The sequence below is a fragment of the Athalia rosae genome, chromosome 7 (genome assembly GCF_917208135.1).
Source record: "Athalia rosae chromosome 7, iyAthRosa1.1, whole genome shotgun sequence".
NCBI lineage: Eukaryota > Metazoa > Arthropoda > Insecta > Hymenoptera > Athaliidae > Athalia > Athalia rosae.
This window is the reverse complement of record NC_064032.1, coordinates 5,327,076-5,342,527: the sequence shown is the minus strand read 5'-3', so window position 1 is coordinate 5,342,527 and position 15,452 is coordinate 5,327,076. Positions and strand designations below refer to the sequence as shown.

Below are 15,452 nucleotides of genomic sequence, written 5' to 3'. Positions count from 1 at the left end.
ATTTTTATCTATTTATTTATTTACTCCTTTTTTCATTTCGCTTCGTGTGTTTTATGATCGATGCGTCGCGACGCCGCACATCAAAGACTTTTATATATGAAAGGATGTATGTATGTACATGTACCGCTCGGTACATAGGTGTACATATGTACAACCCATATAGGTACGATATCGCTATGGTGACTGGATATCAACCATCTTCCATTGATCTTCAACTTTTTTTCTTCCTGTACACGTTTTCACGTCCTCCTCAACATTTTTATACATGTGTAGGTAAATACGGGACGCGAAACTAATACCATATTAAAAAAAAGCCGATCGGCTGGTCCGAATTGCTTCGATTGGAAAAAACGAAAAAAAAAACGTCATAAAAGAAAACCAGAGACGGAAGTTAAAAAAGAAAAACACGAAAATTGATACCTTCGAGTTTTTGGAGTGTAGAAAAAGGGTCATGGCAAACCATCAAGTTTTTGGAGTCATAGAAAACCAGAGACGGAAGTTAAAAAAGAAGAAAACGAAAATTCATACTTTCGAGTTTTTGGATTTGAGAAAAAGGGTCATGGAAAACCTTCGAGTTTTTGGAGTCATAGAAAACCAGAGACGGAAGTTAAAAAAGAAGAACACGAAAATTCATACCTTCAAGTTTTTGGAGTGTAGAATAAGGGTCATGGCAAACCATCAAGTTTTTGGAGTTGACAAAAACGTCGTAGAAAAGACAGAGATGGGAGTTGAAGAAAAAAAACGAACATTCATACCTTCGAGTTTTTGGATTTGAGAAAAAGGGTCATGGAAAACCTTCGAGTTTTTGGAGTCATAGAAAACCAGAGACGGAAGTTAAAAAAGAAGAAAACGAAAATTGATACCTTCGAGTTTTTGGAGTTGAGAAAAAGGGTCATGGAAAACCTTCAAGTTTTTAGAGTCGACAAAAAACGTCATATGAAAAAGACAGAGACAGAAATTGAAACGGAAGAACAAAAATTAATACCTCAAGTTTTTGGAGTTTACAAAAACGTCGTAGAAAAGACAGAGATGGGAGTTAAAGGAAAAAAATGAACATTCATACCTTCGAGTTTTTGGAGTTGAAAAAAAACGTCATATGAAAAAGACAGAGACGGAAATTGAAACGGAAAAACGAAAATTGATTCTCCAAGTTTTTGGAGTTGCGAAAAAGAAGACGTTCAACGTTCGCTCGGAATTCCTCCAACTTCCACGAAAAAAATGTCAGCCCGGAAATTATAAAAAACCCAAACTACACACGCCTGCGCGTGACGTAAGTACACACGTAGGTGATGTAAAGCGTAAAGTAAAGGGGGTTTCGGAACTTTGAATACATCCCGGTGTAAGCTCGGCTGGAAGGTCTTACTGCACGAGTTGTTCGGGTTAGAATATGACGAGTTTGCAAAGAGGCGCCGTTCCTAAGGGCGCAGCGAAATGTGGAAGCCAGTAAAAGGTAAACGCTGAAAGGTTAAAGGTTAGGATTCCGAGAGACCGAGGAGCCAACGTCCCGATCATCCTCCATCGGCGAGGAGGAGGAAGAAAAGAACACGAAGAAGAAGAAGGAGAAAAAGAAACGAGGGGGGGGGGGGGGGGAGTCTCGTCCTAATTTCGTGCTTTTCCAGACAGGTGAAATCCTCGCTGAGGTGCGCGGGTGTAGGAGGGTGTATCGGAGGGGGCTGTATAACTTTATCAACCGAAAGTCTGTCGCCGCTGACGTTCACAAAGGGCCAATCACCGGGGCTCCCCTACTCTCCCGATACTCGAGCCGTCCTTTAACGCACCCCGATGCCCTTATTCGTCCTCCAAATATTCCGCCCTGGTACCCACCGGAGGCAGAAAAAGAGCCGAAAGAACCGGGGGACGAGGTCGAGACGGATCAGCCGACTCGACGCGGTCCTGATATAGACCCAAAATTGAATATCCTGTCGGTAGAGCGCTGCCGATCCACGTAACCCAAAGCTTTCGCTCCATTTTCGGAGATGAATATCTGCACCGTTCGATCACAGAATTAGGACTGGTAGAACCAGAAGAAGCGACGATACTTCGCTATTTTGTTGTTGACAGTTTTCGCGGCCTCGAACGAGCGGCGGCCATGTTTTGAGTAAGTAGATCGGCACAAGATGGCCGCCATTTTGGACAGCGCGCCAGGAGATACATGGCCAAAACACGGCGACCGCCGTTCAAGGCCAGAAAAAATGGCAACGGAAAAATCAAAGGAACCGTCGTTATTGTCGCTTCTGGTTCTTCTAGTCCTTATCCTGTGGTTTTTACTGTCCTCGAGATTTCGATTTTTGGCGACGAGCCGCTTCGTATTCGAATTCCAAAAATTTCGCCTATAGAAATCGGAAAATAAACTAGAAAGAAAACGAAAAACGTGCTCACGATCGTCTGAACTCTGGCTGGATTCCTGAGGCGCTTTAACTGACCTTTGGAACGAAACTTGGAATCGACGAAGGAAATGGAGACGACTCGCGTACGGAATTTTCGGTCACTTCGATCGAGCGGGATGTTAATTTCGCCGGATTCTCGACCGGAAAACTTTCGGATAGTGGAAGGTCCGCAGCTCCGTTTGCTCTGCTCCGAAAAATCTAGACTTGAGACCGACGATATATCTATAACGGTGAAAAAAAACGAAAACAAACGAACGATCTTAGAAAACCTGACCTGAAAGTCGATTCGAAGATTCGCAATATTTTTTTTTTTCTCATTGTCAGTGCAGCACTTCCTTTATACAGAATCAACGAGTTTTTCGCGTTCAATTCGAAAGAGTATAAAACGACAAAATGGCGCGATTTTGTTTTTTTTTTCCAAAATGTCGGAAATGGAAAGTTCCAGACGCGTGCGAAGTGGTAAGAACTTTTCAAGTTTTTAGATCTAATATCTGGAGAGGTGTGGGAAAATTGCGCAGCCGAAGTCGACGATCAGGTGAGGTTAGATTTTTTTTTGGGGATTCCGCGAATTAATTAATATCCGCAGTGCAGCCTCGTGGCCGACGTTTAAACGTAGGTGTATTCGAAAGTTCCCCCACCCCCCGTCTAGTTTTTCTTACCCCCCCCCCCTCGCCCCCCTCCAGCCCCCCTCGCGTTTACGGGGGTTAATCTCGCGCGAATTACGGCGAATTGATTGAATCATAAATGAATAGGGTTTGAGAGGTTGCCTTTGCGCGGTCGCTGATGTTATAAAGGGTAAAGGTACCTACCTACCTACCTACCCGTCGAACCCTTTTACTCAAAGACAAACAAATCGGTTTAGCAAACTGAGTCGTTAAACTTGCGTGTAGGTATAACCTATCATGCACACATTCGCGAATGTATACGAGAAGGGTGGCACGAAATAAAACGATCAGTTTTGTTTTTTTTTGCGTCTCCGGTGAAAATTTATTAGCTCAACGATATGTTTCAAGAGCCCTCTCTCCGGATTGGCTCTAAAACGAATCTCCCAAAATCGTCGAGAGAGTGAATTTTTTGAAAATCTATTTTTCACCGTAATTTTTTTTTTGTTCCGTGCTCGATAAAAAAAATCTTTCCATGATCGCTCGAGATTTTTAAAAATTTCCAAAATCGTCCAAAATTGATTTCTTTTTTTTTTAATTTTTTTGTTTCGTGTTCAATGAAAAAAATGTTTCAAAGACCCAGGTAGAAATTTAATCTTGGCAGAAGCTAACCGCGATCTAGTTATGCTAGTTCTTATCTTGGTGCGGCATAGCTTAACTATACTGCTGCAAGCTCGGTTTGTAACGCTCATTTTAGCTAGCAGCAGGTTGAATTACTTATCTTGGGCCAACCTTCGTAATTTAGCTAGTACCAATATGATCAATTCAGGTTGTAGCAGGCTTCGGGATTTTTAGAGGTAAACGTGAAATAAATTGCAGTATTAACAATCCACTATACAGTTATCATTTATGTTATTAACGTTTATTATCAAAATATACTGAAGAATATTATGGTGGAGTAACAAGTAATAAATTATGGGTATTATATAACTGCAATAAACTTTTAAACTGTGAAGAAAATGTCTTATTCGCTTATATCACTTTTTTCGTCAATCTTCTCTTTTCTGGTCCGATTTATTCTGTAACCTTCCCAATCTTTTGAATTGGTAAAGACTGTTCCTAGTGCGGCATAGACTTTCGATTCGACTGCATTTATCCGGGATGTTAAAGTTTCTGCAGGTCAAAGTAAAATTGTTTAAAGTTTATAGACACTTTCAAAAGCGAAATATCTAAAGAAAAGACATAACGCAGAAGTTGTATCAATTACAGTTACTTTGTAAAAATGAAAATATTACAATAATTACAAAAACATTTAAGAAAGAACCACATGGAAAAATGAATCAGACCGGTCGGAAATCATTGAACTTAACCTCTAAATTATTGTTACGAATTACAAGTCAAGAATAATGAACTATCAAACTTTTCTCCACTAGTAATTATAACAGAGTGAATATTATTTTTACTTACCAGTTTAAATTTGGTCGTTAATCACGTTCAACGAAGAATATCCACAATATAAATATGAATATGAAGTAAACAAACACAGAAAACGTGCGTAACATACCCATCGCTTGCGCATTCGCTTCGCGCAAATTAGCATAGCATCGATACACACCGTATATAACAATGGAAAATTTATAATTGCGATATAATTGTATGGTTCATATAGAAGATCTATACGTGTATGACGGTATTAACCAATACCGTCCTAACCAACAAAAATACAAATTTGAGTCTTTAACGTTATTTTATCATTTTAACATTCACTGGATACGTTCATCATATAATAATTCGATTTTTTTCAAAATGTTGGCTAAGACGTTATTGCTTAGTATCATCCATATACCTTTATAAATCGAATCATATAAAATAAAATTGAAAAAGATAAATACGTGAGATGCGTACGTATACTACTTTTATCGATGAACCACGTGTGTACTGAACATTTTAAACATATACATATATGTCACTGTAAGCCTAACCCCACTTTTCGCAAAAGTAAAGCTATCACGTATACTTAGGTCGCGGCTAGGTACAATGCAAAGGTAATAACCAAGCAACATATCTCGAAATCCTGAACTGCAATTGTACCTAGCAGCAACCTAAAGCCAATGTCGCAGTACGAACCTCGCAAGCCAATATTAAATGAGGCTAGCGGCTAGGCTGAAACTTATTCTGCCAAGATAACTTTCTACCTGGGGATCGCTCTAAATTTTTTTAAATTTCCAAAATCGTCAAAAATTGATTTCTTTTTTTTGCAAATCTTTTTTTTCGTTACTCTGTTATATTCTATATTCAAAATGCCAGAGATTCCGATATTTTCGGTTCGATATTTCGACTTCTAAAATTCGCTCGAAATTTTCTTTCGACTCTTGAAGAAATTATGTGAATTATATACTGGATTGATTATAAAAAAAATAGTCGATATTTTTTTTCAACTGTTGGAAATGATGAAAAAAAAAATCCTGTGAAAGCCACAGCGCATAATATTAATATTAATATTAAGATATCCCGCATGATAAATTTCAATTTCCCGTATGATTAAAATGAGAAAGCTTGTTTTTTCGAGTTTAGAATTTTATAACTCTTCAATGGTTCATCAAAAAGGCTAGACCAAATCATTTTCTTGTATAAAATTGAACGCTTTACAAAAAAGCCCTCTTATAACTTTTCGACAAACCGACGCGTTTCGCGTTTAAAATATAATTTATAATATTTTCTCATTTTGTTTTTTCCAATTTTTCGACGAAACTATCAAAAAATGTTGTCAAATTTTTCAAATTTTTTTTGTATTCTAAATTCTAAATCAGTCTATCGCATACGGTTGGAAAAATTCCGTTCGTAGATGAGAGAACTGATATTTCCGATAGACCGACGTTTGAAAATCTTATTTTTCTTACATAAAAATACGTATCCATACAGGACATCGGCAGGACGTTCAAACAACTTATTTTCTAATGAGAAACAAAGCCAGCAGCTCGCACGACCTAATCTTTTTCTCATTTCCTTGCAGAATTCTTTTCCATTCTCTCCTTTCTTTTCACTCAACCCTCCGACGCGGTACTCTCTTCTCCCTGCATCTGAAAGGTGAGCGCGAGTTCGTTTGGTCGTTGTTGTCATTGTTATTATTGTTATTTATTTACTCATTAATTTCGCCAGAAGAGGCGATTTTCTTACAACGAGAAACCATAACGCGATCGTAAAAATCTAAAATGAATAGAGGGAAAAAAGAAGCGAAGAGAGAGAGAGAGAGAGAGAGAGAAAGTAGAGGAACAGAAAAAATGGGAGACGGTAAAAAGTGGGATGAGAAATAACAAAAGCGAGAGAACGAGAGAAGCTAAAGCTCCGTGTGTATAGATTCTTTAGCTAGGCGAACATACTTCATCGATCAATAGAGAAACCACCCGGAGGAAGGGAAAAGGAAAGAGGAGGAGGAGGAGGAGGAGGAGGAGATAAGGGTGAGTTAAGTTCGGTCGAGTTTAGCTGTACGTACGTGTTGTACATACCTAACCTCAATACACGTGGAATGAAATTCGCGCACGTGTATACGGGGTGATTTTCGAGCGATTCGCCGCCCGTCCGTTGTATATCCGTATCATAGAATCATTGCCGAATCGAAATCTTCGAACCGAAAACCAAAAAAACAAAAAAAAACTCTCGGGAAGAAAACGGGGGCAACCGCCCCCTTAAAAATCTGTCTCAACTTTCGCCGCGTCCGTTACTTTTCCGTCACCCTGGCAGCGTCGCGAGCCAACTTCGCCTCGTTCAGGAAAAAAAAAACCTAACCTGTAACGACGGGCGCTCGGGTCCGAGCCACGCGATCGTCGTATCGTAATAAGCGAACTTTGAGATTAGAAAAAAAATGAAAGAAAGAAAGAAAAAAAATAAATAAATAACTGAAAGCGATTCGCGAAACCGCGACGCGTGTGTGCGGACGGCACGCATTACCCCCCGGGCGGTGCGCGGGTGAGGTTAGGTTACGTCAGGTGTTATTCATGGCTCGAAGAAAAAAAAATCGCTCATCAAATAAGTCTTTGTTCCACACACCCGACCGCGGGCGCCGCCGCACTCTAGCACTCTCTCTCTCTCCCTATCTCTCTTCTCTCCGTATACCAACCATTATTTGATTTTTTTTTTTAGTTTTTTGGTTTTTCTCTTTTTTGTTCACTCTCCTTTTATTTCCGCTCTTTGTTTAGCCTTTTCCCTTTTGTTTTAACCCCCTCACGGTGTCTGCCCTCAACTCGCGCTCCCCTGCACCTCTGTAATGTACTCCGGCGGCGCTGTAATCTCCACCCCCATCCCCCATCCCCCCCCCAAACCTTTTTTTTTGTTGTTTTCTCGCAAATTTTTTTATCGCCATTAAATATTTCGCCCCCCCTCCCCTTCCCCCGCCCCCGGCACCTCGCGATACACTCGGAATTACGGTCTGCGAACGTGAGATATCGCGCCGAAATATCAAAGGTCCGGGTAATTGGGGGTTAGGGTTGTTGGGGTGGGAGGGGGGGGGGGGAATCCTGGAAAAGTTTCGTTCTCTTTTTCGCCCCCGGACGAAGGGGTGTTGGGGGGGGGGGGGAGTAGGGAGTAGCGTGTGTTTTCAGCGCATCGGGGATATTTTTCATATTTATCGCACGCGGGTATACGGAAAAACCATTGCAGAGTAAGCGCGCGTGCTGCTAGCGGAATGAAATATTAAACGCGATTTTCAGCGATGCAATATTATTATGCACGTCCTCGCCTTTCCTCGGATACCCGGCCGACCTCCTCCCCCCCCCCCCCCCCCCCCCCCCCTCCGACCTCCTCCTCGTTCTCGTCCTGCTTTTCCTCAGCTATGTGGTACAGGTACGAGACTCAGACGCTTCGTTATAATTTTCATATCGCGCTTCGCTCCTCGCCCCCCTCGACGCCCGACCTTTTTTTATTACCCCGCGCATTCGGAACGGGTTGCGCAACGAGAGTGCACTCGTCGCGCGAGTTTCCCATCCGTATAAGTGTGCGCCAGTTTCGCCTGTTATATTCGCCTGCACGACGATTTGGAAGTTTCTCAAAAATTAGAATTAGAATTTATGTATATAAAACGAAGCCGAATCAACGTCCCCTTCGAATTTCCGAACGAGAAAACTGCCCGTCGGCGTTTCGTGGACGAGTCTCCGACTTTCGTTCTTCTTCTTCTTCTTCTTATTATTATTATTATTGTTGTTGTTGTTATTGGTGTTGTTGTTATTATTATTGGAAAAGAAGCCGGCGACGTGGAGGTTTGGGGGGATAACGAAGCGTGTCTCGTCTTTTCGGCTCCTTAGATTTTCCTCTTTTTTTTTTCCTTGTCCCACCGTTTCGCCGTTTTTATCTCCGTTCTACGCGAATATTCGAATATTCTTTTAATTTCGCTGCTGCAGCTGTATTATTATATACATTTTTTCAGTCCCCTGTATATCTGTATAATATCGTAGCCGCGCAAAAGGAGTTAGTTTTCCTCTTTCTTTACCTCCGCGCCCGTTGTTGTTGCCCTTTATATTGCCTTTAAGCCTCGCAAAGCATGATGAATTTATTGCTCTTCCGTTCGTCCCGTTTTCGCCGTACTTCCTTTTCCTTATCCTCTTCCGGGGCGCGAAGGAGGGGGGGGGGGGGGGGAATTCCCCTTTCTTTTATGATACACGTGTATATACTTATATATATATGTATATGAATACATATCGGGGGGATTCCGCACGCCGATATTCGAGAAACAGAACAAAAAAATATCAACCCTCTTCGGTTTTTCGAGCGATTTTTTTCGGCAAGCCTTATTTGCTTACATATAGGAACACTTGAGTGATTTTTTTTTTTTTTTTTCAAAATTTTGGAGTCTAACCGTTTTGGAAGTTTAAGATTTTCGAAAATACTGAAAAACTTGGAACGCAACGACGTGCGCCATCGATTTTTTTTTTTTTTCTTTTTCTGAGGGAAAATTCTAGAAAATACCATTCACATAACGATCACGAACATTCTTCGCTTAGGAAAACAAGTTTTTTGTACATTCGTTTCTTTCTATTTTAAGAACAGAAATTTTTTTTTTTTCATTTTTCTTGCAAAATATAAGTCAACCATTGACGTGTTGGGAGGAAGAGTGATTGCCCGTCCAAAAATTGAATAAGCGAAAGAAAAGTTGAAAAAAATGATGAAAAAAAAACGAAATAAAAAAGAAAAATACTTGTAGAATTTCAATGCGATATGTTCCATGAATAAATTCCGCCAGAAATAGAATTTCAAAAAAAGCGGAATTAATCACATCCGAGTTGAATCTATTATGTAACCTATAAATATCGAATATTGTTCGGTATCCTGCGATACGACGCGTAAATTTTTGGCGCAATTAAAGGCTAAGCCAGACGGGCGAGATAAGAACGTCGTTATTGCGTTTGATGATCGTTCGGTGATTTGATTGATCGGGTTTTTGGGAAATAAGGCGACGGCGGGGAGGGATAATTATGACGGGTATATAATAAAATATCCGATGAGGATCGCTGATCGGAAATTATAATGAATATCGCAATATATCGTTCGTGTAATTAAATTGTTAGCTCCGGCACCGTGTTTCATTTTGTTTTTTTTTTTTTGTTCAAGGAGTTCGTACGGTATATCGACTTCGAGACGAAATAAACTGAAAGCTCCTCGAGATTCAAAGCTCGAAAAAATTTTCGGCGACTTTTAGAAACTAAAATATCGACCTTGGATTTTCAGAATTTATGTCATTTTGAATCTGAAATACAACAGAGTATAAGGATAAAAAAGATTTGATAAAAAAAATAAATCAATTTCTAACGATTTTGGAAATTAGAAAAAAATCTCGAACGATTGCTAGAAGTTTTCTTATTCTTCGAGCACGAGAAAAAAAAATTAAAAAAAAAAAGAAAATACAATTTTTGACGATTCGCAAATATTCTAAAATCTCGAGCGCTTTCCAGAAGATTTTTTTGTTCAAACACAAAAAACAGATTGAATCAAAAAAAAATTCAATTTTCAACGATTTTGGAAAGTTCAAAAAATCTCCAGCGGCCCCTAGGATATTTTTTTCATGGAGTACGAAAAAAAAGATTTAAAAAACAGTTTAAAAAAAAAAAAGAAATCAATTTCTGACGATTTTGGAAATTGTTTCTAAAATCTCGAGCGATCTGAGAAAGATTTTTTTTCTCCGAGCACGAAGAAAAAGATTAAAAAAAAAAACAGATATTAAAAAAAAGAAATCAATTTTTGACGATTCTGGAAATTGTTTCTAAAATCTCGAGCGATCTTTGGAGGGTGTTCTCGAAACGTGTTAGACTCGGTCTATACTTCCTCGGGACACGCGAAAACTAAAAATCAGTAATTTTCCTGCGCCACCCTGACGCCATGAATCAAAGTCCTCTGAATATGAGACCCGTCAAAATCCTTCGTACAATGGAACAACTCGCTTTCTATCAATCCTTAAATTATAAGACCACCAACGTCTGCTGGCTTCGAGATACGAACCGAGGGAAACAAATTTCCAGGTAACATCGTTCGACACGTTCAAATCTCACGTAGGAAGAGAAATCGTATCCTACCTCGAAATTGGGGAGCATTAATAATCCCTCGTCATCGCGGTTAAGAGGGCGGCAAAAACGGAGAGGGCCGAATTACCCGCTCCTCTCTCGAATTCATCGAGTATCTCTACTCGGAAAACAGCCGCAGGTTTCCCCCGCAACTCTCTCTGATACGCGAAATTTCGAGGTTAATTTTCATTTTCACCGCCGTGCGACCGCACCACCCCTCTCTCTACGTCGTAATTAGCGCTCATTGCTCGCAGGTCGCAGAAAAAAACAACCTTTTTTTGAAAAATCATTTCGTAACGAACTGCAATAACGGATATTGCGCGGTACACACGAATAACCCGCATCTCGACGCGGATGAGAAATAACGCGGCGACTTTTAGACGCGGGTAAAAAAAAAAAAAAAAAAAAGAAAAAGTAGGGAGGAAAACGTCGTCCTTCCCCGCGGTGAGGATTCAATAATCAATTTCTATATGAGAGAGAGAAAAAAATAGCGTCACCTTCTCGTAGGCTCCATTAATCATCGGCGTCGGACCAGTTCCGTCCATATCTCTGTCTCGCCCCGTGTATACCGCCTGCACGGGAACGAAAATTCCGGGGCCTGAAAAACTGTTCGATTTTGAAAAACGCACGAGTTTTTCGTCGCGCCGTTCGCTCGCGTGTGCGGCAAAAAATTCCCTTCTCGATTCCGACGTATCCGCACACACGAGATAACTCGGCGAATATCGCTCCGATCCCACTGCCTCTCAATTGCGTTTGCGATGCGTTTTTGTTTCTTTCCAATCTCTCACTCCGATTGAAGAGCAGAGGAATAATCAATCAGATCCGGTGTCGTTACTAGCAAAATTTCGCTACGCCACGCGTCCCGGGGGACAAAATTCCCCCCCCCCCCTCCCCCCCAATTAATCGAGCAACTTTTTAATTGACGTGATAGAAAAATAATTACAACGATCCCGATAACTTTTCTGTGCGGCGTACGCACGTGCAGCGGTTGAAATAAATCACCCCCTGGCAGCCGAGTTGCCGCGAATCGAATGGGCTTATCAATTTATTCGAGGCAAAGAAGTTTTCTTTTCTTTTTTTCTTTCATCATCGATCAGCGCGACGGAAATCTAATAGACTTCTTCGATCGGCCGCGGCGGAGAGAAACCGGAGAACGTTGAGAATCGGTAATTAGTTAATTATTGTCGTCGCCTCGTGGGACCGCAGAGGACCGCGGAGCGGACGAAAAATGTAATCGAACGAGAGTAACGGCGACAACAGTGGTCGAATCGACGGTGACTCGTTTCGGACGTAGAAACGAATATTTTGGAAAGGATAGAAAAGTTTGCGCCAAAATAGCGCGGGGGGGAGAGGGGGGGGCGAAGATATCGGAGGTTATGGTCCTCCGACGGGCCCCGATCGGCGTTCCCTTACCTTTACGTGGCCTCGAACAATTCCGTTATTCTTTTGTTTTCGCTCCGACGTTTTCCTAGTTTCATCCGTGGTTCTCCGCGCCGAGGTAGGCGGAGGGCGCGATTTTCGTGCGGGGATGACGTGGGGAAGAGAAAAACGAAAAAATTAAAACAAACGTTTCGACAAACGCGGAATACGAGCACAGCCGAGGACGTAGGTACCGCACTTTACGGAGCGCGTTCGCGTCGCGGCGCGTGGTCAGGGCGATACTGATTCGAATTCAGAGCGTCGCGACGCTCCGAACTCGACGCGGTGCCGCGGCGTCCGAACGTTTTTGAACAGGGTGTTGCTCCACCGTGTTGATATCGCCGATAGGACACGCGCGCTATAGATTCTGCGCATATTCTGCGAACGACGGAGATCACGGATGGAATCGCGTCGTAGGGATCTAGAAGGGAAAACGATCCGTCGAGGTCTTTTTCGTCTAGGACGACGCGAATTTTCTGAATTTTGGCGATTTCGGAAAATTCAGTGTCGCGTTTTCAGGACATAAAATTTCAGCGCAAACTAAGGGAATCCGTTGAGGATCCTATGATCCAGGTTTGTCTCGACACACCGTTGAATTTTCGCTTAATCTACATTAGGTTATGTTCGATTTTCAGAACATGGCGCCCTCGGAATTGGGCACGAAAAAAATCGGCGGCTGACGATCGAAACTGGTGAAATTGGAAGCGAAAAGGAAGCGGCCTTGAAATAAGTTCGCCTGCAGCTGGACGAATGATCTCGATACTGAGCGACGGTGTTTGGTTTCAATTTCCGGAAAGATTCAGCCGAGCCGGATCTTCGTTCGTCTTTGTACTTTATTTATATTTTATTGTTTATTCCGCCTCGTCCCGAAAAAAGCTCGGAGCACGTGACTCGCTCGACGTAACTCGTGGCACGTCGTACATGAGGGAAATTCAGGTGAAATCGATTACAAAATTCGTTGAGCGCCGAATTGAGCGGAGCTTCTAACCTAACCTAGAAATTTGCATGCGGATCGCCGCGTAACGAGTGAAAAATGAGTCTCGAAATAGCCGTTCGGTTTTACGGAGATACGGAGAATATTGAAGAGTATAACCTTAACCTTGGAGATATAGCAACAGATTAACCGGAGTGAACGTAGCATTGAGCAAGAAATGTTTGCCTCATGTTTATCTTCGTTTGCCCCTTTCAACCTTGAGAGTTATACGTTTTTAAACATGGCGGGGGGCTTCGCCAATTCGGCCCCCCAACATTTGACAAATCACAAACATCTTTTGCCATCGATTGTCCTCCGTTCGCCAGTTATGTTTGCCATATCTTTATATTTTAGTTTGACTTTTCTTATTGGAAAAGTTGTCCGTTTTCGAAAATTGGGGGGGGGGGGGGGGGGCAGCTTCCTAATTTGACCCCCCAAAATTTGCCTAGTGAAAATTTTTGTTTCACCAGCGATTGTCCTTTGTTTGCCAATGTTTGCCGCATCCTTATTTTCGTTTGTCCCTTTTTAGTTTGAAAGTTATTCTTTCTGAAAAATCATTTCCACGAAATTGGCTAACAATAAAATATCGAAATATGTTTTTATCTATGTATTTCGTTGTTGCCCTTTCACGCTCCCCCGGTCATATTCGTTCACTATTTCCATTTTGAAAAGGTGAAAAGGTTAAAAAAAATTATATTATAACATCTTAAAATGCCGGAGCATCATTGTTATGATAACAATCGATAATCATAATTAAAAATCATGAATTAGTAAAAAGAAAAATTAATTGAAAAGGGGCAAACTAGAATAAGGATGTGGCAAACATTGGCGAACGGAGCGCAATCGATGAGAAAATAGTTGCGATTGATTGCAAACATGATATATGTATGTATATAACATTGAAAAAAACATGTTTGCCATCGCGATTGTCCTTTGTTTGCCATGTCTTTATATTTTAGTTTGCCCCTTTCAACTTGGAGAGTCATCCGTTTCCGACAATTTGAGGGGGGTGGGGGGTGGGGGGCTAAATTGGCAACGTTGCCCCCCCCCCCCCCCAATTTTCGAAAACGGACGACTCTCCAAGTTGAAAGGGGCAAACTAAAATATAAAGACATGGCAAACATTGGCGTACGGGGGAGAATCGCGTTGGCGAACATGTTTTTTCGAATGTTACACATCGGGGGTCAAGTTCGTTCGGTTAACTGAGATTACGCTCCCCATACCTGTCGGTTATGTCAGCGGGTAGAAAGCACTCCCGGTTTATTACGAAGTTCGTGCGTCCTCAAAGCCTCCCGGTGTAGCCGCGGCGAGTCCGAAAGACCGTTGAGTAGAGAAAACGGTCGCTGTCGCCGAATCGCTTTATCACCCTGGTGATAATCTACGAAAAGGTGAGTACCTAGTAGCGGTAGCGGCAGTAGTAGTAGTAGTAGTAGTAGTGGTGGTAGTACTCCTTGTTCCCCGTAGTTTTAGTCGCCGTTTTAATCGCGCTCGCCCTCGCAGCACGTGACGTCTATTATTATTATTATTATTATTACGCCCGTTTCACCTCGATTCTTCCGAAACTCACTCTGGTTCCTCTTTCCCATCTATATTCCGCCTTCTTTTCCATTACTTTTTTTCACACGCCCACGGAACTCTTATATACCCACCCTGATGACCGCTGCAATCCGGGAAAAGAGATTAACCACCTATTTATACCGTAATACCGACTCACCGCCACCACCACCACCCTGAAATCGCAATGGAAATTAGGCGCTTCGACTGAGCTAAGAAAAAAAAAAAAAAGTTTATTGGTCCATTCTTTCATTACTTTCCCCCTCCGCCCCCCCCCCCCCTCTCCTCTTTCCGCTTTTCTTGCGTTCTTAAGGATTTATTTTATCTTCGCGAACGAATTTTACACAGCAATTAGCTGTACACTGATCCCATTCGACGTTTAGTATTATAACGCCATAAAATAATAAGTATAATAATTCGGATAACGGCCCCTTAAAATTTTCATTTTCATTTTTTTTTTTATATCCCTTAAATTTGGTTTAACAGCCCGAATCGGCGCAGATTTTAAATGGACCATGATATAAATGTCACATACAAGGTTGTCCTCGTTGATTCGAAATTTTTTGAGAAAATAAATACGTACACTCGATTAATTCTTTGGAATATAAATGAGAAGAAAAATTTTTTACAGAGAAACAAAAAAAAAACAGTCGGTATCAGAAACAAAATGGCGCCTGCTTGTATTACGATCTTGATTCTTTTCCGTGATTTTCTCTCGTTTCTTTTTCGCAAGCTTTATTTCCGATCGCGTTATAATACAGTCTATATGTCGAATGTATAAAATAAACTAGATCTCGACTCGGAATGGGTAATTCGATCCGTACGCTCGCTGATTCTTGCCTCACTTTGTTTTCCCACGTTTATTTTTCGCCTCGTATTTTCTTCGGCTCGAGTGCGAAGTTTGTTTCCAAATTCTTTTTTTTGTTTTTTTCTCAGCAGCCCCGTGGAAACGCGGTAAACGAAGAATTAA

At 41.5% G+C, this 15,452-nt stretch overlaps 1 protein-coding gene across 1 annotated transcript in view; it reads right to left on the bottom strand.

The window, feature by feature from the left end:
- The window catches only part of LOC105685111 (GTP-binding protein Di-Ras2), a 49,542-nt gene extending 37,275 nt beyond the window's left edge, over positions 1–12,267 (bottom strand). Inside the window, exon 1 of the mRNA XM_048657849.1 lies at positions 11,950–12,267. The gene's annotated coding sequence lies outside the window, so the exon portion shown is untranslated. The remainder of the gene's footprint in view (positions 1–11,949) is intronic.
- Positions 12,268–15,452: the final 3,185 nt, after the last annotated feature.